At 41.8% G+C, this 12,734-nt stretch overlaps 1 protein-coding gene across 4 annotated transcripts in view; it reads right to left on the reverse strand.

The window, feature by feature from the left end:
- oxr1a (oxidation resistance 1a) overlaps positions 1-10,065 on the reverse strand; it is a 161,392-nt gene extending 151,327 nt beyond the window's left edge. For 2 of the 4 annotated variants that reach the window (XM_075464818.1, XM_075464813.1), the window contains exon 1: positions 9,943-10,063. The gene's annotated coding sequence lies outside the window, so the exon portion shown is untranslated. Of the gene's footprint in view, positions 1-9,497; positions 9,517-9,942 lie in introns of those variants that run through there. The other 2 variants (XM_075464816.1, XM_075464814.1) reach the window with 2 other exon arrangements.
- Between the last annotated feature and the right edge of the window lie 2,669 nt (positions 10,066-12,734).

Here is a 12,734-nt window from a genome sequence, read left to right on the forward strand (position 1 = left end):
AGCTTCATTAAACCTGCCTTGTGTTTCAGCTTAATTGTCTCCGGCCGTGCAGGGCACCCTGACAAACACTATCAGCATCCAAGCATGTAATGGATTGAGGCGAATCCCACAGACTGACAGAGGGACAGCGGGTATCGCCGGTGCTCGGGTCTGCACTTCAGCTGAAAGCTGCCGACCGGAAAACAACAATGACACAGAGGTGATGTGTACGGCCACACACCAGCGGCTCCTAACTCAGGGCTGACATAGCCGTTTCACAGAAAACACAGATGAGCAAAGTATGCACAGTTTACAGTGCACTGTCAACACAACCGACTTTAAAACGGCCATATGCTACACAGCTCAGCAAAATCTTCAAATTCATTCTATGTTTTTTATTTGAATTTCAATGCTCTATGGTGTCTTTATGAATGATTGAGGAGGCAGAAATGGAAATAAAGACATGAGCCGACCTGTTTTCTGGATGAAATCCAGACAGTGCATTGATTAGAGGCGGGATTAGCGGGCCCAGCGCGCAGCCAAAGCCGGAACAGAGAAAAAGAAAAACAATTCAGCACATATATACCAGAGGTAGAGCTGCATGTTTTTAAGAAATGCAAGTCCATTGTCCCAAAAACAAACCTGCTCTATTCATAACAGGGTTGATGCTTTTCTTGTCCTTTTATACTTCCTAAAGCTGGACATGCTCACAGGAGAAACACTGCACCCAGAAGAGGGAACATGTCTGTAGCGGTCCAAAACAAGGAATCAAAGGGCTTGAACAAAAACATGTGCTTAAAATAACAATTGTGAGTATTTGCAGAATTAAATTCCAATCCAGGCAACACCAAATCAAAATCCAAGTCATGCTGCTGCAGTGGCATTTCAATCAAGGTTTGCTGCAGTACTATGACTCATCTTCTCTTCTTGCCTCCTGTTTCTTAGTTGTCCCACCGTCTGCAACTCTCTATTGTTTACATCTCTCCTCCTCTGATCTTTCAGCCCTCCCTTCTCTCCAATTCATTCCTTGGCTGTGACTGGTGGCACTTACACAGCCTGACTGCAGTCTGTTTCCTGAACTAATAGGGGTCACATTAGCCTGGCAGGAAACACAACGCCATTATGGAAATACTCCGTCAATTACTGGGCAAAGAATAAACACCCTCTCTGTCATTTTTGACTCACACTTGCGTGGGACTAATGGCAGTGATGCATGGTTGTTATCTTCTGAAGGGCACCTTATCTGCATCTCCTGGAGGAACACACAGGTATTAGAGCGTTTCCCCAGGCAAACAAAGAATCTCAACATAAAATTTTACTAGCCACTTACTTATGGGCAGGGAAAATGGATTCCAGTATCCAAACACCACACAGCTTTAATGGCTCTTGTGTATTGACGTTACTTTCAGAATGTCATCTGTAGACGTAAACGACGACAACTGTTGGAAGTTGCCATGTGTTACCAGTCCTGTGATATCAAAGCCCAAGTCTACATCTCTGATATTACCACGGCAACAAGGCTGTGGAAAAGTCAAAATAATGTCTCCTTAATAATGACCATTTTCTATTAAGCTTTTACACCCAGTTCTAATAGGAATTCAATTCTAGGATAAGGTTGGGACAAAGCAATGCAAGTTTGTTTCCCAGTTCCATAATGGTGTGAGAATTCATGTTCATTCACTATGTTGTGAAACCATGTGACAGATTAAATATCTAAAGTATCTGGCTAGTCTCAAGGAAACTCAAGGGAATGAGGAAGTTCAGGGAAGAGGTGCGTGTACTGAAATACCTCTGGGTACACGTTCACTTCCTTGTTTGGAGTTATTTGAGAAGACTGTTGCCACTCTCATTTCAGTGCAATAAACATTAAATAGAGGCAAGGGAACACAAAAAGATACTCTAAGGCTGCGGCTACACGAAAACGTTTTTCACTGTAAACGATACTTTTTCTTATCGTTTCACTGTCGCGGCCACACGGAGCCGGCGTTCTCACTACCCCAAAACTATAGTTTTTGAGAACGGGTTCCAGAGTGGGAAAGTTTGAAAACGAGGTCGTTTCGTTTCCATTATTACAGCGAAAACGTTTTTGCGTCAGTGAAACGTTGACGCTGTGAGACTTCTCTATTGTCTCACAGCGTGGTGTGACACAGTGGCGTGTGTACTGCATCGTTTCATCGTTTTCATCCGTTTTCGTCTGGACCTGAGTCTTTACAGCAGCGTTGCCGTGTGGTTGCAAGAATTTTCGTACCTGTTTTAAAAAAAAAAAACTTGTTTCGTTTCCATGTAGCCATAGCCTAAAAGACTCGTACACTTCCTGTTCCTTCTCTGTGTGCGCAGTCAAAGTGCTCTAAACCTTTTTGTGGATAGATTCAAACTGAGAGTACCTTGCAAGGTTATCAGTCCAAGTAAGCAGGCCAACAACTAAATGCCTGATAGTATCAGTCCCATTCCAGTTTCTGTTTTTCTTAAGCAGTCTGGCCTAACAACTCTGATGAAGGTAGATTCCCATCTACTTGCTTAGATCTGTATCTGACAGCAAACAAAAATGAGTTTTGTCATTTTGGTTTAAATTAAGGTCCAACTGTGTGATCATAATAAAAATACTAACTTTTACTTTGGCGCTGAACCAGGTTACACGGCCTTCTGTTGCCGTGTAACTGGAAATCCAAGATAAATTACTTCATTAAAAAGGAAATTTAAATTAACTGAAAAAAAAAATGCATGAAGCCAGTGTGATACCCTTTTCATATGCAGATTATCATCTATACATACACACACATATATATATATATATATATATATATATATATATATATATACACACACACACACACATATATATATATATTTTATTTTTTTTTTCCCTAAAGATGGGTAAACCCACTAAAAGCAGGTGTCCCTGTGTATCTTGAGTATCTTTTTCCCTGTGCTAAAAGCTACACATGTCCTCACAGAACTGGAGTCATGTTAAATAACTACCAAGAAACAAGCTTCTAAGCCATGACAGCATGAAGGAATGGCATTAGACTGTATTCTACATCCTGTGGTGGACCACAATTTATAATGAACACAACTTTCTGAGATAATTAGACTAGTTTATCATTCATGAGTGGACTGTGGCTGACTGCCCCACACGGCAGGACCAACAGGGAGCTATCAGCTGACATAGACTGCTAAAATTGATCAAGTCTTTAAAAATGTATTTTATATATATATATATATATATATATATATATATATTTTTTTTTTAAATATACATCTAAAAGTTGTTGCTATCCATTGATGAACCTAGAAGCCAGATGCTGTCTTTGGTAAACGTGTGTTTTAAAAGAAAAGGTTAGCTGTACACACCAAACCAAAAACATGCAAACAGGAGTATGTGGCTGACCCAGTCAGATAATCTATTCAAATCCCCAACCCCATCCATATTTGGTTGTATATATGCATAATTTAGCATAATTTTCTTTTGTGGTCTTTAATTTTGTTGCGAGAGTGTGCCGCTGAGAATAAACTGTTACATGTAGCTCTACTCTGCCATATTTAGCTGACCCAAAAATGGGCCATTGGTATTTGCGCTCATTGGTGTCCCATCTGTAAGTAAAAGAGAATGGAGAAGAATGGAGGGTCGAAGCTGATGCGCTGCTGAAGCGACTCAGTCAGCAGCAAAGGAGGTCACGTGGTCGGAGTGGCCCATGGGAGGACGGTGAGAAAGAGCTTGCATGCTGGAACCCACTGCTCTACCAATCACACCATCATCCCTTAGACAATTCCATGAAGCCGACTTGCCACGGACACCATGTGAGCCACCCGTCTTTAGCAGCCGAGTGAGGATGTCTCTTTTGCGTCACTATTGCATGAATTACGTGTTAAAAAACAACAGTCAGGGTGTCACCAGTCAGCCAGCCAGCCAAAAAAAAAAAAAAAAAAAAAAAAAAGACTCCCAACTGTCTCCCTTCTGTACCACAAACTGTATTTGGTCTTCTGGTGACTCCAGTTGCGTCTTCTGATGAGCACAGTCGAACTGCAGTTCACCTTTTGAAATGTTTTCTCTTTTATCTTATTGTATGCGATATCAAAGAACTCTTTCTCAGTGAGTTCTTAGTGACTGGTTGAACACATTTATGCAGCACCGAAACACAGTGTTATAAAAAAAAAAAAACAGACAAACACTGATAAGATGTCACCATCATAAACAAACTCTTTAAAAAAAAAAAAAAAAAAAAAAAGGTAACAAAACTCCAGAGAAGCCCAGAGTTCAATGATCCAAAACATGACAAAAGGACATGCTTGGAATTTTAACTCCTCTACCAACTCATTTAACATTCCAATCAGTGGTGCAAATGCTACCAGAGAAGCACTCCAATCCCCATAAGCTCTTACAACTGTTAGGAAAGTGCTAAGTGCCCATTGCATAATGCTAAATAAACTACAACCACCATTAACTCAAAACAAACCTCTGCTATCCTCCTTTCCCATTTCCGTCAGAGTGTACATGGAGGCCACCCATGATGACATCCGTGAGATGAACAAAGAGAAAAGCCTCCATTTTCCAGCAGAGTTGCTTCTGGCAAGGTACGTAGGGGAGCTAGAACACTGTCAGTCTGAGTTAAAGACATGTACGCTGTCGCGTTGGGGACTACTCTCTGCTGAGTCACTTCACTGTGGGATATTGGGTTGACAGAGACAAATGCCCGTGGTGTGTCAGTCAAAAATGACCCCATCCCCTTGCTGTGATTCAATTATTTTTCAAGCAGTGTCTCAGAGTGGAACCAAAGGCAATTTTGGCACAACTTCAGTGATGGGGCCAAATCAGATTTTAGTTTGCTGACAGTTTCGTCATCCTCCCATCAAGTTACGTGTCACTGGCTTTCTGATGCATGTCATCTGGCTGTCATGTTATCCCTCCAATCACAAGGCGAGAGATGGACCCATAACATGGCCATAATTTGGCTCGACAGCCATTCGGATGATGTTTTGACATTAAAGTAATGTTTGCAGATTTATCAGAATATCTCGACTTGAGCAGAAAACTCATTCCTCTTAAACCAATATGAAGGAGACGGATTGAAGCACTATGAAATAAAAAAGCGAAATGAGTGTGTCCGCCCTTATTCATCCCACTCGTATAATCGCTGACGTGTCACGTGGTCAGCCCCTGAGCCAACTGGGACGGAAGGAAAGGGGAGGTTTGTTTGTTGATCTATTCAAGGGAGGAAGAGACATGATGGGGTCATTGGGCTGGGTTCCTGTGGCTTAGCATAGCAAATCCTGTAATCCTCCAACCAGTCGCATGGCGCTGTTTCCTGAATGTAAAACCAAGCCCGCCCCGCTACCATGTAAGCTAGATCCTATGACCGCTCCACGTTCGTCTTCTCTTGTCGTTCACCTGCTCTTTTGAGAGGACTGCTGAGGACGTTTATCCTCCATAAGTGTCTTTTAAGATGATCATGATTAGGCAGTGGGATAACAGAGAAGGGAGCCTGAGAAAAAGCGATGAAAATCACAGAGAAGAGAAAATGAATCAGCCCTCGGGGTATTTATACCTAAACGAGAGAGGGCAAGAGGCAAGCCGCTTTATGGCCTACAGTCTGTCTGTTTGATCACTGTGGTAAACACCTAGTACGCACATAACTGTAACCCTCTTGAGATGTAAACATGTGCCATTTCTAGCAAATTGCTCCTTACATAAAGCATTGGGGATGCATAAAAGCTCTGTCATGCTCTGAGCTCTCTCAGCCATCATGTAAACAGTGTTTTAAGCCATGTTATACTTACAAACTGTTCATTTTCAAGAGGATAACTAAAATCACATCACAACCAGAGGCAACAAATCAGAACTGTTAACAACTTGTTATCATCTAGTTGTTTTGTTGCGGATCCAAGACCCCCCCCCCCCTTTTAACACTTCTGTCACCATTTGTCTCCTACATCTATATTTGTTTTGCAAAACTTCCAAAGCATCCATCCTTTGCCAAAGAACCTGCATAACCAAAAAAACTATCACTGCGACCTGTGAAAGATAAACACTTGCATTCGGCTTAATCATCTAGTCGTTTATTGATGTTACTGAGGCTGAAACACAAGTGCTCAGAAGCATCCGAGGGGATTTCTTTTTTACCGGATTCTAGATTAAAGTATATTTCAGGTGTGACTTCAACTATTACCGTGATGAATGAAAATATCATTATCCACAGCAAAAACTCCAGCAATTCTCAGATTTCTGTTGCAATGGGAAAAACGTGCACTTTTCACTTCAAAGTAAAACTGTTCGTCATAATATATATGATGACCTGAACTCTGGATCCTTAGAATTATTCTTGTGTGTTTTAAAAGATGAAATCTGAATCTCAATGAAAAAGTATTTTTTTTGTTTTGTTTTTTTAAATGGGTCACCATTTCAAATAACTTTAAGAAAAGTTTCGTGGTTTCAGCCTCAAATGTGAAAATATTTGCTTTTATTTAGTCTTCTATGAAAGTAAGCTAGAATAAGTTTCGGTTTGGATCTTCAGACAAAACGATACATCTTGGGATGTTAGCTTAGCATTTGAGATATTTTTCCTCGCTGGTTTTCTCTATGTTTAGAGGCAGACCACATGGACTGATCATTTATAAGGAAAGTGACCTAAAAACCCCAAAACCATTTATTCCAACAGTCTTCAGCACCATTAGTGGCACCTGTAAGAAGACAAATCAAGTTACCATATTTACGCATTACCATATTATGGCTGGGATTTACAGGTTAGCTGTTCAGCCGAAGTTTTTACTTTCTCCTTTATCAGCTTATAGAGAAAACTGATTTTGTTAGTCTTCACTAAAACTGGCGTTTTGAAATGCATGTAAATATATTAGTCCGGCCAAAATAATACAAAAGTCGAGCTTTCTGAAACCGGACAAAGACACATAAGTAATGAGGTTGAAGTTTGAATCGCTCCCACATGCACACAGTCAACCAGACTCAAATGGGCCGTGGCACTCCATAAACTTGCCAAAGCTCCATGTTTTAGTTAAAACAGCAGAGTAGTGTACTGATACAGCCAAATCTCCAAGAAAATTCGTTCACAAATTTTTCAGCTTCTTTTATCAAGTCGATAAAAGGGATCAGAAACTGCGATTGAAAAATCAGCTTGTTAAGGCCTCTTAAAGCATTTCGAGACCGCCACTCTGCTCTGATAAAATTCTGATTTTAAAACTGCGTCATCAGCTAACAAAAATCACCGTTCAAGTAACCTAAAGACAAAGTCTGAGCAGTGAATTCAGCTACACTTCCATGTACAATGATCTCCACCTCAACGTTGAAAAAAAACAGTGAAAACCTTGAAAGTACACAGCATAGTAGCGTCAGTGGCACGATTCATCTCTCGACCATGAGATCAATTACAAAACAAGGGTCCACCTAAATCTCTCAGTCATGTTGTAAGCATAGCTCGACTTCCCTGTTTTCATTGCAGTCAACACTTTTTCCCCCACACCAGATTATCGTTCCCAGTTTGCCTCAGTAAGCCTTAAATTCTTCTTTATTCTTTTTCAAGACAACAGCCTCTATTGCACAACTCTCTGTCTTCACCAGTGATGATGCTCTGAACCCCCCCTCCAAAAAAACAGAACCATATACATTAAAAATGAAAAATTACACAGGCTGGTTATGTGGCACTGTTTGAGACCCAAGAACAACCAACTGTGAGGGACGCAGGATCAGTCATTTTCCATTGAGCTGCAGTGCTTAGAAACCACAGAATCCCAGTGGATTCACTTATATAGCTGCATGGAGCCTCCTCAGAGTTAAACAGCTTTACCTGCCCATCGTGGAGGGCCAGACTGGGTCAGAGTAAATCAGTCCGCCTTAGACAAACAGCAGCTGCTTAACACTGAAAATATTTTTCACAGAATACATTTTCAGGAAAACTACCTGGCAACAAGTGAGATCTGCTGTTAGGAATTCAACATTTGTTTTCCTCAGGGCAGCACAGAGGCTCTACCTATGTGCGCGTATGAATTAACGAGCTTGCAGAGATGGATGAGATGCAGCTGTTGAAACCCCACAAGGCCGTGGGGAACGTTACGTCCTTAGCATGTTAGAAGAAGAAACAAAAAAAATAAACTCAAAAGCATTAAAAGGCACAGTTTGATGTGCATGAAAACACAAAGATAAGGAAATATTCTAGACAAATTGAATTTGTTCCTTTTTTTTTTTTTTCCTTTTTAAACAGCATGTATGAAATCATGAAACATGAATATAGTTCAGTTTCATCAACATGAATATCTGTACCGTAATCAATTGGTAACAGCAAGCACTCGCTGATGATGGCTGGGTGAGAGATTAATCAAAGCCAGCAGGACCATGCATAATTTGATCATAAGAGTCATCCCTCAAGGTGTACAAGTGTGCGGGTGTGTGTCACCAGTGTGTTTTACAGCAGAGACGTTTCTTGGCATGTCAAACAGGCTCTCAATGAGAGAATTTACATTTTGTATATCGGAAACTATTGGTTGATCTAACAAATGGAGGAGCTATAAATCAGGATTATGTATTTCTGTGATAAATGGTTCATCGTTCAGTCTGAGGGAAAAAGAAATACCATTTTTTGTACGCTAATATGGCGCAAAGGAAACAAATGCAGTTCATATTCTTACTTCTGAGGCTGGAGTTTAATATCTTTAATTTTTTGATGAAGAAAAAAAACGATTGGTAGTAAAGATTTATGGCAGTTTGAGATTGGGATCAGTAACGAACCAGAGGACAAGACAAAAATCTTCCTTTTTTTTCCCTCTCCTCCTCTGTGTCTCACATTGATTACTTTGAATGTGAATCATTTCTTTTCATCTTCTGACTAGTTTTACTATGAGATATCAAATATAAAGGAAAAACAATCAGCTCAAATGATGCACCAGGAATCCAACATGTGTTTTACCTACCACACCCCTCAGACATTCAACAGATGATGCAAAGCTAGAGTAAAATAATAATAATAATAATAATAATAATTAAAAAAAAGGGAAAGGGAAAGGGAAAACCTCCAGCTCCCTCTGCTTTCCAGTCTCTCCGAACTGGAGCAAACGGCCGCGCACACATGTTCAGCGCTGGCAGTCTGAGCAACCTGACCCCTCGCTCCGGACTGAGATGTTTTATTAGGATGTATAATGAGAAATGAGAGAGCCTGGACAACATGCTGTACAGGCTTCCTCCCATCATACCCTGGAGGCAGCTCATTCTGCACCTTATGGGACGATACCTTATTGCATTATGCAATGTTGTAATAGGCTTAACTACGTACTGCTTTGCAGGGGAGGGGAGGTTTTGGCCTCACTCAGATGACTCACTTCATTAAGTCTACCTTCCTCTGAGCTCTCTAGTTGCTGAGGGCTGAACTTTCCACACTCCTACACAAGCACGGGACCTCATAACAACTGCTGTGGGATTAGACACGCCTTCCTTTGTTTGTTTGGAATCATTCAGTTTTAACTTCTTACATTTTTGTTGCATTTCCTGCCTTTGTTTCACTTCTGTGTCATTCACTTACTGTTTCTTTTGTTGTTTGGCATTATCCCTGCAGGACAACTCTCTCACAACCCGTTGCGTTCATAGACGGAGATCAGGCTGACACACGGCTGACCTACTAACGCTAAAGGTGAAATATACATGAGCAGCACCTTTCATTCACACAACTACATTAAAAGTGCATTAAAAAAAAAAAAAAAAAAAGCAGGAGGCTGCGCGTCAACAACGACCCTCTGTGTGGATTTCACCTGCAAACGCGACAGGACTCAGCATCCGAGCGCAACTATTTTTAAAACCATCCGGCCGCCATCCACCAGCTGCACGGAAACGCAACTCTTTGCAAACATTAAACCTTAATAAGGATTCGACTTATCCGGCCACACGCTGATATAAGCCGAACAATCGTATCGCAAACGACCAAAAAAAAAAAAAAAAAAGAACAAACGCCGCTGCGCGTCGGCACTTACTTTCAGAGGGTCATAGCGCGACGTCCCGCGTCAGATGCTCGCAGACACACACTCGGGCGGGCTCTCAGGTGAAATGTTTCTTCATCAGGCGTGTGCCGTACCGGGAATGTACACACGGGCAGACATGCGGAGTCATTTGACCTTCCCCCAATAGAAACTACCATCGCTCTTACGTAGGAGAGGGGAGGAGCGGACCATACCAAGCAGGCGTCCCAGCAAGGCCAGAGAGAGGGAGGGGGTGGGGGCACTGTCATCCGAGGATGTAGTGCAGGGATGAGACTGACACAGGGCCGGCAGAGGAGGAAGACGCAAATGGATCTAGTGTGTGGAAGCGGAGGCAGACGACAGGCTCAGTTTGAGCTTTAATGGGTAGTTTAATGTCATTTCAGTGTGTCTGCAGCCAATAGTCCAAGTCTATCCCTCCCCCCTCAGCGCACATAATCTATGGGGCCTGCATCCTTTTTGATTGACTTTAAAACATAATTAAACTCAATAAAAAAATACTCTAACTGCATCGCTTCATGTAGAATTCACTAGGCATCCTTTATTTGAGTAAAACCGCCATGGAAAATATCTAGACTTATCAAAATATGCTTAAAAGTACTCCACTGTTATGTGCAGAGGGGCCTCTTTTAAGCTTTGAAATATTACACGTCACTCGAGCAATATTTTTTCATTTTCATATGAAAGACAACTTGTTTAGGTTTATAATGGCTCTACGCAGTAAGTTCAGTGAAGGCTACTTTTCCACATAGTCCAGCTTGTGTTTTTGTGCAAGTTGGCTCACTGTAATGCCTTACAGAGACACTTGACGGTCCTGAACACCTGGGTGCTTCACCTGAGTGAAGTTAAGCCGTCTATTGTGAGCAAGATCAATTATGTGTCCACCGATCACCCACAATATTATGACAGCCTGCTTGATAATGAGTAAATCCTCATCGTGAGCTACCTCCGACCAGTTAGAGAGAGGGCAAAGAACACCTAAAAGTGCCCTGTAATTTCTTAGATATCTGCAACAGATGCTTTGGGCCCTGTGGTTTGGGGTGGGATCTATATGGTTTTGATTTGCTTCACACAGATGCCATCAGTTCACATTAGATTGGTATCTGGGTAGTTTGGAGGCTGGATGAGCACCTTAGATGCTTTTTTTCATGTCCTCTGTACCCTTCCAAAGCAGCTTTTGGCTGACTCACTGCGGTCCTGTTTGGAGAGGCTGCTAATGTAATGGAAGTGCTGTTGCCATAAGTGGAGTGAAACTGATCTACAAAAGTGTTGAGGTTGGAGACAAGAGCAAAAACACCATTTATGCGAATACAGGTTTTCCTAGCTGAACATTGTCGGTGTTTTGTCTTTTTGTTTACCATCCAGCCTATTCCAGCTGTCATCAGGTGAGTGGTGGTAAACACTCTGGACAGGTCACAAGTCCATCACAGGGATAATCAAACAACTAAACTTAACTTCATATTACTCAGCCTGTAAAAATATATACACTATATTGCCAAAAGTATTCAGTCACCCATCAAAATAGTAAAAAAGCACCTAGGCACGCAGACTGCTTCTACCAACATTTGTGAAAGAATGGGTCGCTCTCAGGAGCTCAGTGAATTCCAGCATGGCACCGTGTTTGGATGCCACCTGTGCAACAAGTCCAGTCGTGAAATTTCCTCGCTACTAAATATTCAACAGTCAAGTGTCAGTGGTACAGCTGAGGCGCATAGTACGCAAAGGTCGCCAACTTTCTGCAGAGTCAATCGCTACAGACCTCCAAACTTCATGTGGCCTTCAGAGTAGCTGAAGAACAGTTTCATGGAATGGGTTTCAATGGGTGAGCAGCTGCATCCAAGCCATACATCATCAAGTGCAATGCAAAGCGTCAGATGTAGTAGTGTAAAACACGCTGCCACTGGACTCTAAAGCAGTGGAGACGCGTTCTCGCGGTTGCGAGGAGAACGGTACTTCTCTGACTGCATTATGCCAAGTGTAAAGTTTGGTGGAGGGGGGATTATGATGTGGGGTTGTTTTTCAGGCGCTGGGCTTGGTCCCTTATTTCCAGTAAAAAGGAACTCTGAATGCTTCAGCATACCAAGAGATTTTGGACAATATCATGCTCCCAACTTCATGGAGATAGTTTGGGGATGGCCCCTTGCTGTTCCAACATGACTGCGCACCAGTGCACAAAGCAAGGTCCATAAAGACATGGATGAGTTTGGTGTGGAAGAACTTAACCGGCCTGCAGAATTGTCTATAAAGCTGCATAAGTCTCGTTGGCGTGGAAAAAAGTGCCTTGGAATAACATAACTGTTGCTTTTCGATATCATTTAAATGTGTGGCCTTCAGGGAGCAGCCTTACACAATGACTCTCGGGCTGAATGAAGTTATTGTCGTGGCTGTAAAAAAGACAATATATCATATCTTTTCACATCAAAACAGTTTAGACTTTAGACTCTATTACAGGAATATATATGTGAACATAAAAAAAACATGCATTTGAAAAGCTTTTTTTTATGACTGTGCTTCTATCTACATTATTATGTATGTGCTGCTGTGCTGTAACATCGTGGAATACCGTCACGTTGGGCAGGTTGGACCCAAAGCCAGATGTAGACCAAGGCCTCTCGTCAGCTGGATTTACTACACATGGACTTGGTGTCTGCCATGTTGGAGACTGCATTTCTCAAGTATAAATGAAGACTTGTTACTGTATTGATTGATGGTGCATTTCAGCAGCGAGGGGGTGAAATCGATGAGCACCACATGGGAGTCAGAAGACTGATGCCTGTGATGCCTACCCT

Source organism: Odontesthes bonariensis, chromosome 5 (assembly GCF_027942865.1).
Source record: "Odontesthes bonariensis isolate fOdoBon6 chromosome 5, fOdoBon6.hap1, whole genome shotgun sequence".
NCBI classification, from domain to species: Eukaryota; Metazoa; Chordata; class Actinopteri; order Atheriniformes; family Atherinopsidae; genus Odontesthes; species Odontesthes bonariensis.